Source organism: Cyprinus carpio, chromosome A22, assembly GCF_018340385.1.
Source record: "Cyprinus carpio isolate SPL01 chromosome A22, ASM1834038v1, whole genome shotgun sequence".
In the NCBI taxonomy this organism is placed as follows: Eukaryota; Metazoa; Chordata; class Actinopteri; order Cypriniformes; family Cyprinidae; genus Cyprinus; species Cyprinus carpio.
Window position 1 is genome coordinate 8,931,988 of NC_056593.1, and position 21,403 is coordinate 8,953,390.

The 21,403-nt window shown below is 35.8% G+C and overlaps 2 pseudogenes; both read right to left on the bottom strand.

Moving 5' to 3' along the window:
* LOC109047797 overlaps positions 1-7,169 on the bottom strand; it is a 34,266-nt pseudogene extending 27,097 nt beyond the window's left edge.
* Positions 7,170-13,160: 5,991 nt separating this feature from the next.
* On the bottom strand, positions 13,161-18,685 carry LOC109047785 (annotated as a pseudogene).
* Positions 18,686-21,403: the final 2,718 nt, after the last annotated feature.

The window sequence follows — 21,403 nt, forward strand, 5'->3', positions numbered from 1 at the left end:
AACACTCATTTAACTTGTTGGTTTGTCTTGATTAACAGTTAAAATCACATTTAAATGTTAAAATCACTCCAAACCCATTAACAGTTAACATGACTGATTAGATGTTTGGGAAACAGGTTAAGAGAATCTCATTAACAAAAATCTCATTATCAATCAATTTCACACACCTAACACCCTTTTTCATGCTTAAACTAGCTTGAGGTATTCTCTGGATGACTCAGTTGAAAGTCTTTTACATGAGAGAATTTGGAGACAGATGTTCTAGCATCTGCCCCAGCTGCTGCGGTAATGCACAGGGAGGTGCTGCAGGTGAGCCGAAATGTGTGCGCAAAAGAGACAGCATGTAGCTGCTAAAAGGCAACTCATGCACAGACAACACGCCAAAAGCTTCAGAATAATCTGTGCTGGAGCCGAGCTGAACTGAAAAGCCCTCAAAGCATCTGTTCCTGTGTCGCTCCACATGCCGCAGAGTAGTAAAATTTGGCTGGGGTGGGATGAGAGTGAAATCAAACTGCCAGCACAACAAATGAGGATTCAAACTTGTCCACCTACAACACGCCCCCAAAGAAAAAGATACATACTGAGGGCAAAACTAAGGAAAGGAATTTTGCAAAGCTATCTAAGCTAAGAGATCTTTAAAAAAAAAAAAAAAAAAAAGTAAAAAAAATTTTTTTTTTACAGGAGAACCTCTTAAAAATTTGACTTTTTCTGTTTCTTATTTTTTCTCTATTCATTTTTAAAATGAATATTCACTACCTTAACTTTACAACATTTTGTAAAGTCATGGTAACAGGATTGAACCTTTTTATCTTTCCATTGATAAGCACAGTAATATTGAATGTCAAATAGTTTGGAAAGTGAAGGTGTACAGGATCTTTTCTCATAGAGTATATAGTAACAGTATAGTATAGCTATGGTAACAGGGTTAAAATCCTTTTATCTTTCCAAGATGAGTCGATAAGCACAGCAATACTGAATGTCAACTAGTTTGGAAAGTGAAGATCAAGAGGTAATTTTTTCTCAAAGTCATAGTAACAGAGTTGAACCAGTTTATCTTTCCAAAATGAATCAGTAAGCAAAACAATACTTAACATCAATTAGTTTGGAGAGTGGTGATCTATAGATCATATTTTCTCATAAAGTTAAATCATATAGCTAAACCATTTTATCTTTCCAAAATAAAAAAACAAAAACAAAATATTTTTAATTTAATAAAAACATTACTAAATCTCAACTAGTTTGGTAAGTGACGATGTAGAGGTCATCTTTTGTCACTGAGTCATAGCAACAGGGTTGAACCCATTTATTCCTCCAAGGTAAATTGATAAGTAAAACAATATTGAATGTCAGCTAGTTTGGAAACAAGATCCTTTCCTTTCTCTAGCCATCTGCAGATCATCTCTTCTCACAGAGTCAAAGTAACAGGGTTGAACCCTTTTTAATTTCTAGGCAAATCAATAAGCAAAACAAAGTTAACAATCACTCAGAAAGTACATTTTTATGTAAAACAGGAACATCCACATGCAGGAGGTGGTTATGCTAGTGACGGGAAAGAAATCTGTAAAAAATTTAATTTAGCTTAAAAAAATAAACAAAACAATCTCAAAATTGACAGCATTTTTTAAAATCAGATTGTGCTTCAAAAAAGCAACTTGAGATTGCACAAGCTCCTCTCAGCAATGATAGAAAACTGATCTTATGATAACCAGAAACTACCAGAACAGATACGACACAAGCTTCTCTTCTTGCTGTTTGGTTCCTCCGGCCTACAAACAATCATGCAACCCAAACCGGTGAGGTTTGGAAAAAAAAAAAAAAAAAAAAAAAAAAAAAAAGTCATCTCTACGGCAACAACTTGTAAATTACAAACAGGCGGGGACATTCGCATGTGGTTGGATGGATGTGCACATAGTGAAAGTGGTTAGGAGGAAAACACATCATGCTTTTACCACAGGACTTTACCTTTAATATTCCAAAACATGAACACATGAGAGACCTACACCTTGCCAGCTTTAGAAACACAGAACAAAACACAAAAGATAAAGTGGTTTATTATTGTTCAAACACCTTCCTTTAGCATGGAAAGATGCTTAAGTAAGTTGACATGTCAGCAGAATTAATCACTACAAGGACACTGTAAACTTCTTGTCTGCTTTGGGTTTGGTCCTCTTTGCTGACCTCTCAATTTAGGTTAATTGGAAACTAATGAGTGAAGTAAACCGTTTTATGCTCCTGGAGGCTGATGAATCATAAAAACTACATTTCTAAAGTCTGCTAAAGCAGAGGAACATTGTAGCTTTGTTCCAAAACCAAGTGACAGGCCTACCTAGACAGCAAAAGTAGTTTCCAAAAGGCAGGTGGCAGGCATGCACTATTAAGAACCTTTAGCCAAATGGAAAAATCATACATATCATTAGGGGAGAATGTCCCAGAATGCATTGCAGTGAGTTCAGAAGACTTAGATGGCATACAATATATTTATTTCATTTGAAAAGTATTGATAAAAAGTTCTAATTAAAAAACAGACTTGTTCCCAAAGTTTGTGTTGTTAGCTAAGCAGCACACTAATGTAAAACTACTGGAATCAATTGAGTCTCATTTTGTGTGGCATACTGAGTTACACCTAAGTAGTGTTCTAAATCAGGCACTTATGAGGTTTCATTTTGGATAAAATGCTGTCTTTGAAGGTAGCAGTCTCTGTAGGTAGTCGCAAGCAAGGAAGCTCACTAGGTTTTGGAAAGCAGTTAGCGTAACTTTAGTAAAAACTATATTTCCAAAGGATGTAAACAAAACCAAACAGTGCCCTTTACAGTGTTTATATTAGCAATCAAACGAAAATCTGGGAGTTGATGGGTTGGGATGGATCCCATGACCCTCCCACATCACAACTGAAGCGTGTAGAGCAGTACTCGGACATCTAATCCCCCTTCATAAATCCTGGGGACATGCATGAACCACGTGCTAAGGCCAGTACCAGTGGCTCCTGCCTAAGTCTGAGTGGATAAAAGAAAAAAGGTCACATCTAATCCCAACATTTGTTACATCTGATACACGGAAGGATCAGGCCTAAGAGATCAAGAAAGGTGACATAACACGCAAATCACTTTCTCAGCAGACTGTGAGCATGCCATGACAATGGTGGAGGAAGCTTTCCCCCTTGCTGATATTCTGTTAAATGCCACAATGGTGGAGGAAGAGAAAGTTGAACTTGAATAGTGAATTTAAGGCCTAGTATATCAGTTTTAAGATAGTAAGGTGACTGGTTCAATCATCAAAGTGATCAAGACGCACCATTGTGAAAGGCACTTAACCTAGGGTGACCAAACGTGCCATTTTCCCAGGACACGGGACATTTCCCAGGACATGTATCTGCATTGCTTTGACCATTCTCTGTAGATCCCGCCTTCTCATGCAACCCGATTGGTCGATTACATACAATGTCTGCATGTTATTGGTCAAACGATCATTACCTTCATTAAGTATGAAACCAAAACCAAAGCATGGATATTTTAGGCAATATAGAAATGCTGGCCAGGATTTGTCCTGGGAAAATGGCACGTTTGGTCACCCTAACTTAACCCCAGGTTATACTTGGGGAAGATTGTCCCTGAATACCATTTGTATAAAAGCGACTAGTAAATGACTAGTTACTAAACCACTGGATTAAGTCTTAACTTTAAGAAGCTGAGAGAAATTAGAAATATTCTTGTAATGCAACTGGTTGATGTCCAGCTGGCATTTATAAGCTGAAGCTGAAACTGACTCACTCACTGACTAGGTATCAGGTTAAAGGTTCACATTCATACAAACTGAATTGTGGATTAAAGGAATAATTTGGGTTACCAAAAAAATATTCCAACTTGTCCCTACTCTTCTTAAAAACAAAACAAATATGGAAGACACAGTGAGGCACTGACAATTAAAGTGAAAGGCGCCAATTTTTAGAGCATTTAAAAGCAGAAATGGTTATGATTTTTTCAAAGCACTTTAATTATTTTATTAATAATGAGTATGTTAACCATTTAATTTGTTGTTTCCATTGTTTAGAGATGTGTCATTGCAACAAAGTTGTAAAACTAGATATAACTTCATACAGAAAAGTTTAATAAGTGATTTTTTCACACTGATATCATATTAATGCTCATATTCTTTAGGTCATGCTTTAGTGTGGAGTTTTTTTATTGTTTACAAATTGGCACCTTTTACTTCCATTGTTAAGTTTCTCAGGGTAATGTACATTTTTTAAAAAAGAAGAACGACATGTAGAAATTAATTTGTGTTCAAATCAGCATTACACTGCAAATGTACTGAACCTGGATTATTCTTTTAAGAAGAAATCTCTTCATTGCCTGAACCGCTGAGCTTCAAAGAGGCCCTGAGCCAAGAACATGCTGTGGTCTACCTGTGACTACAGGTGAGTCAAAGACTAAAAAAGACAGGAGACACATGGCTAAAGATGCACGTGATGTATCCTTCTGAGCCTCTGGTCACAGTCGCTTTCATTTAAAATGAGCACATGCGATTTTGCCTTACAGACATGGCATAAAACGAGCTGATGACTTAATAAAGTGAGGGAGGAATGGGATGTTTTCTAGCTGTAGCTGGAGTTCAGTGCTGTATCAATAAGCTTAAATTCCCATCCCATATTACAAACATATACGTCAGCACATCGGACAGCCCAAAATATCCAGTGACGGGGCGTGAGCACAAATTCCACAGCTTTTTTAAATTGATGTAGCAACATACTGCACATTCTTCAGGAGGAACGTAACAAATCAAGCAGGTGTTTGACTCACCTTGAGCTTTTTGTTGAGTTTACAGCAGTATCTGTACAGCATAGCGAGGTTGAGGGGGCCAAAATCAGCATAAAAGCTATGAAAGAGAGCAACAATGTTAGCCTTCATTGTTTAATAGAGAAAAACACTGATTTATACAATTATTTAAATAGTAAACATGGACGGACTTTGGCTCAGGCTAATGGGGCCAGGGCCCCGGGGTCTTTGACTGTCAGGAGCCTCAATCTGTGGCCCAAACAGCCAGAATAAAGCCAATGCAGGTGTTAAACTGATATAGAAGGACAAAAAATCTTTTTCTCGTTTGGAATGTACTATACAAATGTGTTCATTCTTGTAATTTTAAATATGAGCAATAAATTCGCATATTGGAATGTACTCGTTATTCCAATATTATATTTTGCAATTATGACAAAAGGAGAGCTCTAAAAAGACTATAACCCATCCTTGGTTAGTCAGCCTCAAACAGTGTTTTCTTTCAAAGTATCTGTCAGAATGATGCGAAGAACATTAGTTCCATTTTTCTCTAATCTTCCCACATGCAGAAATTCAAAACAAATGATTGACAGATCCATTATGGAACGCTGGAGATAAAAATGCAACTTTTACTAAAGGAAACATTCAATTAAAGAGTTATGTAACAGACTTCAGAACAGTTTCCTGCCTGCTGGGTGGTTCTGGCTCTGAAAGATGACTGAGGGAGGGAAAACTCACTTTTCATACACAAACTCCTCATCCGTGCTGAAGTAATGCGTGTTTGCGGTGCTTTTCGGTTTGGTCCGCAAGGTTGCAAAATAGAGTCGATCGGGGGGAAAAAAAGGGAAAGAAAATACACATGGTTGATTAAACAAGCCAGTACAGTTATAAAACAACTATTAATACGCTTCAGAGATAAGATTTTATCATCGGATTATTGGCTTGGGTTTAATCATCTGCAACAATGAACTTATCCCACTGTAGCTTTAAATACACTTAAATATAAATGTGAATTATCACATTACTGGGACTTTATTCAATTACAGTAAGAGAAAGTCAAATATGTTACATTATTTTATTTTTTTGACAGATTTTATTTAAAAATAAATGTTCCTCCACAAATCTAATCTACTAATTTATGAATCCACTTTTTTTTATTCTATCACACAAAGTGCCGCCATCAATTAAGTGTAAATTTAAGTATAAATTGCACTGTGACACTTGTTAATTATAAGTTAAATTATATGAAGCTATATGAAGCTATAAAAGCAGTAATAACAGGGTTGACAGTTCATTTAACCATTACTAGTCATGTGCTTGAGATCATTAAACTACCAAGTGTTTATTAAAAAATAAATGCTTATATTTTTGTAAATATCCAATTTTTCAATAACCAACTGTTTGCTATGCAAAATCAGAATAACAGGGTTGACCATTTAAGACCTTAAAAACACAGAGGAGGGTGGCTTTATAACAAAGTTTTTGCACATTAAGAGATTTTTATAAAAGATAGTCATCGTGGTAACAGGGTTGATGCATTACCTTTGGACCCCGTTATATATCATATACAAAATATATAATTCAAAACTCAAGCTTTTATTTCCATTTCTCACGCAAATGATAAATTTGAAGAAGAAAAATACACTTAAATAATTATAATAAGCTGAGACAATGTTAAATAACACACATCAACAGTTTCTGCAGGGATCTGATGACTGAAACAAGTACATCTCAGTCTGAGGAAACACAATGAATCAAAGTTACCCAAACTGAAGCGACTAAGAAACTTAAACTCACCTTTAACAAACTCCGAAGCACCTATTAAATCATTATCATCAGCCATTTTAAATAAAGTTGTGAGTATCGCGGAGTGTTTTAAGGTGTCGAGAGTCATCGACGGAGGGCAGCTATTTCGAAAAGAGGAGCAAACGTTAACGTCTCTGCTGCTTTAAAATCCGTTTCCTCTCACGGAGGCAACTTCTCTCTTAACTGATGGCGCAAATATTCCGAGTAGCTCAAGAACAGAAAAGCCCAATGAGATGTGTAAACAAGGCACTCGTATCTCGTGGTATTCTTCCACGCGTAAAAGGTGAAGGAAATGAGCTGCAACTTCTCAAGCTGTTGAAACAACTCCAGCTGCGTCACTTCGGCTTCCCAACTCGCGCGTCCCGCGTTAAAGTGCTTGAATGATCAGCAGTTGTTGTTCTCTCGCGCGCGCCGTCAAAACGCCATTCGTCGAATTATATATATCCGTTTTCGCTTTAAACTGGGCAGATACGAGTCGCGGTCCTTGCACTGGTTACTCTGCCCTGGTCATTAGGTGGAAATCTCTCCCTTGCCATATTCGCGGACAGTCAGGAAAGATCTTAAAGGGACGTCACGTGGTGCCGAGATGTCCAATCAGCGGCACGGAAGGATGTTCACTCTCGCTCGACCAATCAGAGAACGAGAGGTTGTTTCACTCTGAGAGAGACATCAACCTGCCTATCTAAACCTCTTTACTTACTTTCTCCCACTATGTTATTGTGTGCTATCTTTCTTTCTGTCTGTCCCACAGCACATCCATCCCTCACCCCATCATATATCTAGACTGACAATTACTATACTGCTGGCATCTGTGTGTGTCATGTGTGTGTGTGTGTACATAATCTCACATTTTTTTGAGAGTCTTTCTCTCTCCATCCATCCGAAAGTCAATCAAATAACAAAAAAACAATCTAACAATCTGTCTAGAGTTGTGTTTGCTTGTGTGTGTGTGTGTGTGTGTCTGTCTCTGTCCCTCCATCCATCTGTCCATCATCTATCTACAGTATCTATCTATCTATCTATCTATCTGTCTGTCTGTCTGTCTGTCTATCTGTCTGTCTGTCTGTCTGTCTGTCTGTCTGTCTGTCTATCTATCTATCTATCTGTGTGTGTGTGTGTGTGTGTGTGTGTGTGTGTGTGTGTGTGTGTGTGTGTCTCTGTCCCTCCATCCGTCTGTCCATCATCTATCTACAATATCTATCTATCTGTCTATCAGTGTGCGTGTGTGTCTGTCTCTCTGTCCCTCCATCCGTCTGTCCATCATCTATCTATCTATCTATCTATCTGTCTATCTGTCTGTCTGTCTGTCTGTCTGTCTATCTATCTATCTATCTGTGTGTGTGTGTGTGTGTGTCTGTCTCTCTGTCCCTCCATCCGTCTGTCTATCATCCATCTATCTATCTATCTATCTATCTATCTATCTATCTATCTATCTATCTATCTATCTGTCTGTCTGTCTGTCTGTCTGTCTAACTATCTATCAATCTGTGTGTGTGTGTGTGTGTGTGTGTGTGTGTGTGTGTGTCTGTCCCTCCATCCGTCTGTCCATCTATCTATCTGTCTATCTATCTATCTATCTATCTATCTATCTATCTATCTGTCTATCTGTCTATCTGATTTTTTGACATGTCTTTGTTTTTACAGCACATAGTATCATCAGTGAACCCAAACACACAAGTCGTCAGACAGTCTGTAACACTGAGCTCAAATATCGTTGGCCCGCTGCAGACTGTTTATTCGGGTCATTCACAGCAGCAGCTGGAGAGATCATGTATGAAACTGATCACAGTGTGGTCACCACAGGTTCTAAATAGTTCAGTGTGAGCAGATGGACATTGTGAAGCAGATTAGTAATGTGGGTCCATTCATGACAGCTCAGTCTGATCTTTCTGTATTGTTTTTTAAGTGATTAGGCAGCAAACAAAGCAAACCAGGATGTTTTGGTGCATTGCGCATAGGATTTGAATAATCTGCAAATGAGTAAACAACACAGTGAACCCACTGCCCCTTGGCTAGAGGAACTAGCTTGTGCTTCTTTTTGATATTACTATATTAGCATATTAGTAGAGCCTTAAAGGAGGGCGGTGTTGCTTGCAATCAAAAAAAAAAAAAAAAAAAAAAGAAAGAAAGAAAATTGTGTCCTTATTTATTAATCCTCATGCTGTTCCAATCTTCCTCTCTTTCATTTGTGAAACAAAAAATTAGATATTTTGAAAGCCGGGGGAATCCATTTATTTTGGAAACCACTGACTCTCATTGTATGGAGAAAAAGGTTCTTCAAAATATCTGCATATATAATAATTGTTTTTGTTTTGTTTTACATTTAATAAAATGATTAAATAGTAATTATTTAACAATTGAAAAAATCCTAACTTTTAAAGTAATATTAAAATCGTAATTATCAAATTGGTACAATAAATAAATAATAATAATTATTATTATAATTATAATATTTGTTACAATTACTAACTATTTATTAATTTTCCCCTTTTTTAAATAAAAAAAGTTAAAATTGATCTCAACACACTTTTTAAATGAATATTTATTAGTACAAATAAATAAATAAATGTAAATATCTAAAATTAATTAAAAAAAAATTAATTGTTTTAAAATTCATCCAGACCATATGCAAAGATTTTCTTATATATAGTTATTTTTGCCAGTAGTTTCTTGTATTTTCAGTAATTAATAGCATTTAAAATGAGTAACTATTTATTAATTTTACATTATTTTTATCAATTAAAAAAATCTAATTTTATATATTTAAACTTAATATTTTAAAAAAAATTAAATATAAATTATTTTTTATGAATATAAAAAATATTTTTTTTTAAATGTAAATTAAAATATTAAATTAAATTAAATTAAAAATTCACACATTTGTAATGACAAAAATTTGGGTGAACTATGCATAGGCCTATATATCCATATACTGTTGGAGACATCAATGCATCCTGTGGTATCATACTACAGTTCCAGTCAACTGAGGAGGACTGGTATCACATGCAACTTCCAAGTCATATAAACAGCATCTTCAAACAAAGTCCATCTTACCTCCTACCAAGGAGATCCAGACCTTTTGGATGGCTGTGGCTGACCCACTCCATTCACTATTCTCCTGGGATCTCCAGGATACAGCGTCTGACATGCCTTCATGGAGGTTTTGTAGAGCCAGGTTTGGTGGGACCCTCTGGAACGGACCCTAGACCACAATGTGCAGTGGTCTCTGGGGACAGAGTGTGCCAGTGGAACAGAACAGGGAGGATCCGGCTCACGCGGCCCGCTCAGGTTTCCTCACATGCCACTCATGTTACGGTCCTGGTAAGGTGTGACTTTCAGGGTTCCTTGTGTTACTTTTCCAAACAGAGTGCACTATTGTGACGTTTCTTCCTCCGGGTATGGTTCCAGGTTGTCATCGTGTCACATATAGTGTATCTATGCTTTTTAGAGCATGCTAGCTATTGTTTTGGTTCTGTCCAGGCGGATGCTGCTCTGACATCATGGAAAAGTAAATGACAGGTTTCACATGCTAGTGTGCTAGTAAAAATGAGTGTTTTCACTGTGTGTTTTGAGGTCAGCCATTGACATGGCTTTCAAGAGGTGATCAAGGTCACGTAGACAACTTACTGTAAGTTTTTTTGTTTTTTTTGCCCAGTTGTCAAAATAGACTGAAAAAGAGAAGTGATGTGATACTAGAGTCTTTAAAAGCCCCATAAAAGAAGAAAAAAAAACTGTAATATAAAAAAATACTAAAAATATTTTGTTGAAATAATATAAATTGAAACAAAATAATATAAATTTTAAATTAAAACAAACATTTCTCATTTCATTTCATTTAGGTTGATGTACTAAATTAAGTAAAACTAAACATGAAATTAAAAAAAAATAAACTTCTTATAATAAATACATAATTAAAATAATTTTTGTTAAAATAAAATAAAACAACTAAATAAAATATTAAATGAAATAAATTATAAAATATTACTAAAAATGATGTATTTGTGTGTTGTATTTCAGTTATTTGCCCAGGCAACATTTCTCATTTTCAGTTAGTTAAACAATATACTAAAATAATTCAAACTAAACATGAAATACAAATTAATAAATAAACAGATATTTAAAGAGCACAAACACTAGTAAAAATGACAATAATACAACAAAAATACACACACACAAATATATATATTATATATATATATATATATATATATATATATAAATATATACACATACATACATACATACATACATTATCTATATATATATATAAATTTGTGCACATAGATTGAAATAATCCATATTTTCCACCATAGTAGTTAAGAAAAATATTTGAAATAGATTTATCACCATGGAGTTTCATGCTTTGGCAAATCCAGTGTGCTGGTTTATCCGTCCGGTCACCATATCTAATCTAATGTGGGGCGAAGTCCATACAGTAATTAAAACACTGTTAAGAGTTTAATATAAAAATAGAAGATTATGAAAATGGTATTAACACTGAACATTACAGGTGTATTATTGCCTAGCATTTATCTTTATGCTGCATATCAATGTAGGTCACATAGAAATGTTGTTATCTATGATGCCATGCTTGGCCACCAAACAGCAAAATCATAAAACTTTATGTACTTTATGTTCAGTCAGCTCTGATGAGCATGATTTATGTACAAACCCATATGCCAGGGCCCTAGATAATGTCTAATGAAGCCTTTTTACATAGCAACCTTTCTAAGGCTTTGCAAGGCAGATTTAGGCCAGTAACTTCTTGCAGTTTTAAATAATTCATAAACACTTTAATTAACATTTTTTTAAATTCATTTGTACAATTATTTTTAACTAATAAAAAAATTACAACTTTAATATTAACCTCTAAATTCCAAAAATAAAACATAATATATAAATAAATTGATTGAAACAATTAAAAAACATTTTTTTTAAATAAACCATTTTTAAATTCATTAGTTTATTTGATCATCTAGAGCAAATGCATTTTTTTCTATATCTATATATGTATCTCTTTCTCTCGCTCTCTCTCTCTCTCTATATATATATTACATTGTATTACATTTTAATAATTAAAAATAATTAAATATCTATTAATAATTTTGTATGTAATTAAATAATAATATATGTATCTCTCTCTATATAAAACTACATACATAAAATAATCTATCTACATATATATATAGATTTTTTTCAGTAGCTTCTTGTATTACATTTTACATTACAAAATATTATTAATTTTACATTATTAACAATTTAAAAAATCCATAATTCATAAATATAAAATAAATACATTTCTATATACAAATTGATAATTAATATAAATTATACATTTTAATAATCCCAGTTTGTTTTTTTGATCATCCAGACCATATGAAAAGATATTCTTAAAAAGTGATGGTTTTTGTCAATCAAATCAATAATTATTAATGTCACACTATTTTTTATAAATTAGTTTAAATTCAAATAATCTATTCAATTTATCAAAAATCTAAATTGTAAAATAATTCTAAGTTAATGTGAAAATAATACATAAATAGTTACGTAAATATATCAAATGTATTATTTTTTTATTTTGTATGTTTGATTATCCAGATCATAAGCAAAGATTTTCTTATATAGTAATTTTTTCATTTTAAAAAAAAATAAAAAATTCATTTAAAAATCCAAGTTTTAAAATTCATTCATTTGATCATCCATACCATATGCAGAGATTACCTTTTGGGCTTTGCCAGTGTTTAATTACTCCCCACAGCAACAGATGCACCAGACAGCCAATGATCAGAGTGACGGCCCACTGAATGTGCTTCAGAAGCCACACCCACCGCCCCCGCAGGGAGCCTTCTTCTTTTAACAATGTAGATGTGCCCTTTCCAGACCCAAGGGCTCCATGCATATTCACGTATCATCACATGGTTTGCCCTATTCTCTTCTGCTCTCTCTATTGTTCTGGCATCTGCCGGCAGTAATTGTGCCGGCTGGAGCACAAAAGAGCAGAGGGAAGACACTCCAGTTGGACCGGCAACAGCTAACACTTGTAGGCTGTCTCTAGGGTGAGCTAAACGAAGATTTGCATTGTAAGTCAAGTGCTTTCACTTTAGTAGCCTGTTATACAGGTGTAAGACACATAAAACGGCTTTAAATGTCCATAAGAGACTTTAAGACAGGCATATAAATGTGAAATGCCTGAATGACATTAGAAAAGCCTGGGATGGTGCTATTTTAAAAGAGCAAAACAGATTAAAGTGACAGTTCACCCACAAATGAAAATTGTGTCATCATTTACTCATCCTCAAGATGTTCCAAACCTGTAGATTCGTTCTTCTGTTGAACACAAAATAAGGTATTTTGAAGAAAGTGGATAACCATACAATTGATGGTAGCCATTGACTTCCAAGTCAATGGCTACCATCAATTGTTTGTTGCCCAACATTCATCAAAATATATTTAATAAATGAGTTTAATAAACTCATACAGGTTTAGAACAACCTAAGGGTGAGTAAATTACAATTTTGGGTGAACTATCTCTTTAAATACAGATAAATCCTCTATTTATGTGCAAAGAAACACAGAATCAAGGTAAAATATTGTATGTCTATCACTCATTTTATTGTATTTTTTTTATCCACAATTTTTAATGCAATAACAAAAGAACACGGTCACCTAAAGTAGCCAAAAAATGCAAAAAATAATTGCGCAAAAAAAAAAAAAAAAATCCATCTTATAAATAACAAACAGAAATTTTGATAAAGAATTGATCCTTTTTAAGAGTCAAAAAGTCTAAATTATCTAAGGATGTCAATGAGAATAGAATAAGATGGTAATGAAATTTTGGAAACAACGTAGAAACGACTTAAATAACAAATACAAAAAAAAAAAGCAGCTACATGGAACCATAAACTTGGATGAAAAACGTTCTTTTCCTCCTTGTACACACAGTGCACTAATTTACCAGTGACATACATATATTTTACTACGTCCATGCAAATTGGTTAAGCTATTGTTATTGTTAACAGTATCGGAAGGATTTAATGAAACTTTAAGGCTTGTGTTAGCGTGCGGAAAGCAAATTTGCCCAAAAACAGTCAGGATTCTGCGAATATTGCATGAAGAGTTCAAAGTATCCGTTTTATTACGGTGTAAGGCAATACCCTGAGTAATAACGAAAGTTTCAGAAGGGGACACAGCAGGGGACAAATGTGGAGAGACTCGGTGGTCAGTGCCAGAAAACTAATGGTTAATCGCAACGAACAAAGATAATAAAGTTATCTTTGCGTCATCCAGTCAGTTACAGTAGTAGTGTGTCTCTGCTACAAGTCCTCCTCATCTCAGCTGGGGACAAGCCGAGGATGACGGATCCATGTGTTCACAAGCTAGGATTGGTGGCACCCACTCCTTGGCACTCGATAATGTAGGTATCGTTGTTGGCATGCTCATCCTCTGCTTTGCGTATAACGAATTTGGCCTGTAAAAGAAAGAAAACGAGTTAAAGTCACCTAGTTTTTAAACAAACTTAGTTTTTAATGACTATAAGGTGCGTCCAGGTCTGAACTTACGTTCGTGAGCTGCTCGGCCACGTGGATTGCCGTTTGTGTGTGGAGAGTGATCGGGCCTGTTCGCATTCTGGATATGCCGTTTGCCAAGGCCATGAAAATAATAAGCTGTAAAAAGCAACATATAATTACTTTCTAGACAAACACATTTTTTATGTTGCACTGAAACATAAAAAATTTTTAAAAAATTGTGAAATTTCTATTTGATGTTATTCACATAAAAAGAAAATGCTAATTACATAGAAAAGTAAAAAAAACAATGTGATTTAATAGCATTTTTCAAGGCTAGTTACAAAACAAACAAGCAAAAAACAAGGTAAAAAAAAAAAAAAAAAAAGCATGTGTTTTGAGGGCTAGTTAAAAACTAATATTAAACCAATTAATTAAAGAAATGTAAATTAGGTAGAGATGTAAAAAAAAAATCTAGTCTGATTCTTTTATATACATTAAAAGAAACATAAAACACGTAGCAAAGTAAAACAAAAACAAAGCATGTTGTGGTTAAGAGCTTTTTTCAAGGCTAGTTACAAGAAAAACAAATTATGTTGTGTAATAAAAAACAAAACAAAAAGCATGTTGTGGTTTAAGAGCTAGCTACAAAAAACATATAAAACCAGTTTTTGACCCTTTGATGAGTACGATCTTTGATGAGTGTGATTAAAACGTTCAGTGCGTCACATGATCAGCTACTGAATTCAAATCTACTTTCACGCTTTGGCCTAAAGAGACTTTGTTATAGATCAACTAACGTGGTCATTATAAAGGTGTTTAAACACCCAAAAAAGGAAAAATGAAACGGAAGCAATAAATCTGTCATACAGCGCTATTGTGGCTGTGGTATGTCACGTGACAAGCATGACGCATCACCACGGAAACAAGAAGGCCATACATTCTAAAATAATATTTTAAACTCATGTAAAGAAAGTAAATTATGTGGAGAAGAAATAATAAAAAAAACTTCTTGTGGTTAAGAGGCTTTTTATCCAACATTATTCACACACACAAAAATTAAATAAAAAAACAAACAAACATTTTGGTTAAGGATTTTTTTTCCCCCCAAGACAATTTACTGGGAATAAAGTAAAACAAAATGTATAATTACTCTCCAGATAAACACATATTGTGTGCCTGACCTGGTCTTGCAAGAACTCATCCACGCAACCATTATGCCTGATGTTTCTTAGCAACATTTCTGCAGCCTCGATGCCAACTTTGTCAGCATATACACCTGAAGACAAAACAGAAAGAACATAAACACGGTCAAATTTTACATTCATGTTAATTTTGAGAATGAATCATCATAGCAGGGGAATCTATTAGACATTCTCATCCACATTACAAGTGAAAGCACAAATGAACAGGCTTTTTTTATTGTGACATATCGCCCTCTAGTGCCAAAACAATGACACCTGGAATTAATTCTTCAGGACTGGGCAACTAGACAAGTCTTACCTTTTTTGCCAAGAGATGACCCTGCAAATATGCAGCCAGTGGATGATTCTGCAATTATTCTGCCAGGAGACACAAAACGTACAGACGTTAATCAAAGCGGTATCGCAGCAGATGGTTTGAGATGGGATGTACTCACATGATCCCGTTGCCGTTGCCCACAGGCCTTTTCCTTCTCTTGCAGAGACTGAATGTTGATGTCACAGATCCTTAATTTCTTTCCTGATAGTGCGGACTGCTGCCGTGTGACATGTCCTTCGCCAACTAAACATCAAGAACAATTCAACTGAAGTTTATGGAGAAGTAAAGGGCAGTTGCAAAATAAATGGAGTGTTTTATAAACATAATGCCACTTTCTCCAAACAATGCTGATTAAAACCTAAAAAAACAAAGCATGTTGTGCTTTACACAAGGCTACTTAAGGACTTAATGCTAGATAGCGTTGAAAGTAATGTAAATTATCTCACTAAGTAAAATAAAAATTGAAAATATTTTGGTTGATAGCTTTTTCCCAAGGCTAGTTATGAAAAAACAAATGTAAATTATGTAGTGAATTATCAAAAACAACACATGTTGTGATTTAAGAGCATTTAAGGCTACTTACAAACAATTATGTAGTTAAGTCAAAAAAAAAAAAAAAAAAAAAAAAGCATGTTGTGATTTTAGAGCTTTTTTTCCACAAGGCTAGTTACGGAAAAAGACATGAAAACTAAGTAAAAAATTTATTTTAAAAAAAAAAAAAGTACTTGTGGTTTAGGAGATTTTTTTTCTCCACACCAAAAATTATGTAAAAACGTCCAAAAAAAATAAAAATAAATAAATTTTTGCTTAAGAAGCATTACAAAAAAAAAAAAAAAAATACATAAAATAAATTTCAAAAGAGAATAAAATATTAACACAAAGTAAAAAACATAGCTTGTTTTGGTGAAGGAGGTTATTGTAGTGAGGCAAAAAAAAAATAGAGATTTTTTTTGTTTATCAAGGCTAGTTTCAAAAATAGAAATGTAAATTATGTAGCAAAGTTAAAAGTAATAAAAAATAAATGTTAAAAAATTTTAACGTTGTGGTTTACGAATTTTTCGCCCCCTTGCTACTTATGAATAATAAACTAATTATGTGGTGAAGAAATAAAAAATTAACTATGTTGTTGTTTCAAGTCTACTTGCTAAAGCGATTTTTTTAGATGTTGTGGGAGAATTATTTTTGTTCCATGCCCAATTAGCATCAAAAAAAATTGTGTCAACAATCTTGTACCTTAAAGGGCAGCACCCCAGCCACGAAGGCCCTGCCGTAGATCTTGGTGATGTTTTCCTCTTTCAGTCATGTTGATGGGACTCAGTTTCCTTCACAGGGTTCACCTTGAGCACAACCTCCCCACCTCCCTTAGGATAGTAATCCCCTGTTTTCGCCGGAAAAGATTTTGAAAACATTTTAGGTTTGACTTTTTAACGACTACCATCAGATCTGCTCCAAAGTTGCACTTCAATACCTCATTTTTAAATCACAGTCAAACTGAACTCCGAATCTCTCCACTATCGGTTTGAAGACCTAAAAGAGATTTGAACGTCAGAATTAGAAGGATGTCCACAGCTGATGACTCAATCCGGTCCTGCCCAGTGCGCAAACATACGTCTACACATACCTTCAGAGTGTAGTCGATCTGAGGTGCCATCTCAGCATTGGTTCCTCTCCTTCAAGCACAGCTCTGACGGACCCTGAGCGAACAGGGAGCACGGCAGTGAGATCTGCATCAGCATTCCCCCACGCTTCTACACCACAGACAACAAAAGTACACTTAGGGGCCAAAAAAATGCTTCATCAGGGTGTCACATATTGGCATAATTTTACAGTTTAGCAGAAATAAGGCAGTCTACTCATGACTCAAAGAGGTACTCACCCAGCCGTCCGAGTATCTGCGACATGATTCCCGCCCTTGATTTTTCCCAGGAGTGAGCGTAATTTCAGAGGATCCCACTGTGGCTCCTTCCAGATTGCCGTTGCACATGTCCCTCACCAGCTCGAGACCTGACAGATGCTGAGGCCTGGTGACATTGAATAGGGAGAGGGTGGTGGGTGGGGGTGTCGAGATAACAATTGAAGAGAAACTAAGTACATGCAGCTCAAAATACAACTCATTTCGACCAAAGATTCAGATTTTCTCCATTTATTGACATGGGAATCAGACTAGATTGAGTTTAAAGTAACTTTTTTTTTTATATAGGCTGCATCTGTATACTTAAAAAAAGCACTAATGTACACAACAAAGAAAAATATGGGTTACTAAAGAGTTTCGATAAAAATCCAGACCATTTAAATAGATAAAAGTGAAGGGATAACATGGAAAGTAGTCATGTGCTTCAGTGCCAACTAACAAGGGCCCCATTAAAAATTCATGGTAAAAGTATTTAACAGCGTTTCTGTGGGATAAACAACTGTTCAAAACAACTTTACTTTATATATAGTCGTATATCCATGTGCTTGACTCCGAAAGTAAAGTGTAAATTGGGTAAACTAGACTCCAACAACCAACTTTGCTTTGTTTCATGATTCACTGTAGAATAGGAAAGGGGGGAGCAAATGGAGGGATGTTCCACATATATAAAAAAATAACTGTTTAAATGTACCTAAAGCCACAGAAATGAATATATAAGGTGTCTAAAAACAACATTTCCATTACCTCAAACCCGGTGTGCTTCTACCGGCTCGGATTTTATTTATTTTGATTGACGCCCCTTGGATGCAACTCAGCGCCGCGGACAGCCTTAAAAATCTGTCCTCCCTTTAAAGAGAAAGATCCAAAATTTGTCTTTTTAAAGAATTACCGAAGACTACTGAATTCAATTCTGGCGATGCCATTCTAACATGTTCAACATTAAAACTTTAATCGGAGATATCAAACAAAACAAAACAAAAAAGGTTCGAAATAGAACACTCACCCCTTCCATTACACTTCCGTCCATTTCGAACGTAGTTGCGGCCATTTTCGCGAAAAGCGAGAAATTGTTACAATGTATCGCAGTGTGGGAATAAAGAGCCCGAAGCGAGACTTTCACACTGTACGAAAGTTAATATAAACCGGCGTATGGCCACAAACAATGCCGCGATAAACGCGAACTTCTCACACAAAAGCTCCGGCACTAGAGAAACTGCTCTTCTGGAATGAAAAGAAGAAATGAACTTAATACGCAGCTGAGCCGAGTGAAATAAATCAAATATTAATTTGACTCGCTTACATATAGGCTAAGAACTCAGCGAATTTCCTGGCAATGCGATCATTCACACTCTACTCTAGCAATAGTCTTGCCAGTCACACTGCTATGGTGGACGGGCTCTGGGCATGCGCATGGTGAGCGATGTCGGATTCGTTTGGCGTATCGTTCAATTGAATCGGATCTTTTCAGTGAATTGTGTTGAACCGGTTCACTATACCGCTCGGTTCATTTAAATCGGATTACGCGGTTTTCGAGTGAACTGACTCATTTTGGAATGCACCGAGAACTTATGAGCGGATAAAAGCACTTTGTCATCAAAATGTCTATGAAAAAAACTATAGCCTACTTATTTAATTAGCTTTTCTGATAAATTTTGGAGGTGTTATAATATGTATGACCTTTATATCTATCAGTCACTCCTCTCTTCCTTCTCAGCTAATGTCTCCACTGTTAAAAGGACATACTATGACATACTATCTTAGCTAAACTCTCGAATGCTCTTTAAAACATTTTCCTCACTCCTTTGTCCTCCTCCTCCTCCTCCTCCCCCTCATCCATCAACACTAACAGCTGACGACTTTGTCACATTCTTCATTATGTTTGGTCACATTCACATCATTAATAAAATTAAAACCATCAGTGCACAATTTTCCACACCACATCTGTCAAGCATATCGTTAAAAATACCAGCTTGTCCTTCTCTTCACTCTCTGAAGCAGACGTCTCCAAGCTCATCCTTTCTAATCATCTTGTCAGCTTGATCCTATTCCATCTCATCTCCTTCAAGCTATTTCTCCTGCAGTTTGTACCTGCACTCACTCACATCATTAACACATCCCTTCACACTGGTGTTTTCCCCTCAGCATTTAGACAGGCTCGTGGTATAACCCCTCTACTTAAGAAACCCACCCTTAACCCATGTCTTTAGAGAGAACTACAGACCGGTTTCCCTTCTTCCTTTCATTGCAAAACACACTTGAACGAGCTGTGTTCAACCATGTCTCTGCCTTTCTCACAAAGAAACAACCTCCTCCACTACTTTTGACATGGTTAACCACCAAATCCTCCTGTCAACCCTATTGGCAAAAGGCATCTCAGGAACCGCACTCCTGTGGTTTGAGTTTTACCTCTCAGATAGGTCCTTCAAGGTATCTTGAAGAGGTGAGATTGTCAAAGTCGCAACATCTAGCTACTGGGGTGCCTCAAGGGCTCAGTTCTTGGACCACTTCTTTTCTCTGTCTACATGGCATCACTAGGTTCTGTCATTCAGAAACATGATCCGACGATAGCTGCTCGCATCTCAGTTTGGCCAACAGACATTTCTTGCTGGATGACGGACCATCACCTTCAACTCAACCTTACCAAGACAGAACAGCTTGTGGTTCCATCAAACCCATCGTTTAAAGAGAAAATTTTGGGAGCGTGCTCCAGAAATTGCAGAAACAATTTACAATTTACATTTATAATTTACAGGGGAAAGTCGTGGCCTAGTGGCTAGAGAGTTTGACTCCTAACCCTAAGGTTGTGGGTACGAGTCTTGGGCTGGCAATACCACGACTGAGGTGCCCTTGAGCAAGGCACCGAAACCCCCAACTGCTCCCCAGGCACCGCAGCATAAATGGCTGCCCACTGCTCCGGGTCTGTGTTCATAGTGTGTGTGTGTTCACTGCTGTGTGTGTTCACTTTGGATGGGTTAAATGCAGAGCACAAATTCTGAGTATGGGTCACCATACTTGGTTGAATGTCACGTCACTTTCACTTTCACTTTTTACATATAGCCATACAGACTTCAACAGATGACAATGTGCAATATGAACATACAAATAGTCAGTACACACAGTGTACTATTAGACATAGGCTACTTACAGTTAGCACTACACATTATATGCAGTATATAAATACTTACAGTTAGCACTACGCATTATACACTATACACAGTATGTACACATTCTACATTATGTAGACAAATATACACATAAAAAATATGCTAAGGTGCAACAGATTATACATGAACTTGATACACAAAATGTCATGGATGTGCATTGGATGGTATCCAGTGGTAGCAGGTAGATTATTGTATTAAATGCAGTGTGTATAGTCCAGTGTTGAACTGTTGAAGTTAAAGTACAGTGTGTTGCATATCATATTGTGGGAGTATGCTGTAGGGTGCTGTAGGGTGTATTAGTTTTGACTGTTCATTAGTCTGATAGCCTGAAGGAAAAAGCTATCTCAGACCACATTGCTAAAACTGCTTGGTCCTGCAGATTTGCTTTATTCAACATCAAGAAGATCAGGCCCTTTCTTTTGGAAAATTCTTCACAAGTCCTTGTTCAAACTTTTGTTCTGTCCAGGCTGGACTATTGCAATGCTCTCTTGGCAGGTCTTCCAACACCTCTGTTTATCAGTTTGCACTTGCTACCAATAGCTGCTCGCATAAAATTAAAGTCATTAATGTTTGCCTATAAATCACCACTGGCTCTGCACCCCTTTACCTAAATCATTACTTCAGACTTATGTTCCCTTTAGAAGATTGTGCATTCTGCAAGTGGCTTTGCTTTAATTGTGCCATCCCAAAAAGGCACAAAATCACTTTCACAGACTTTTAAATTAA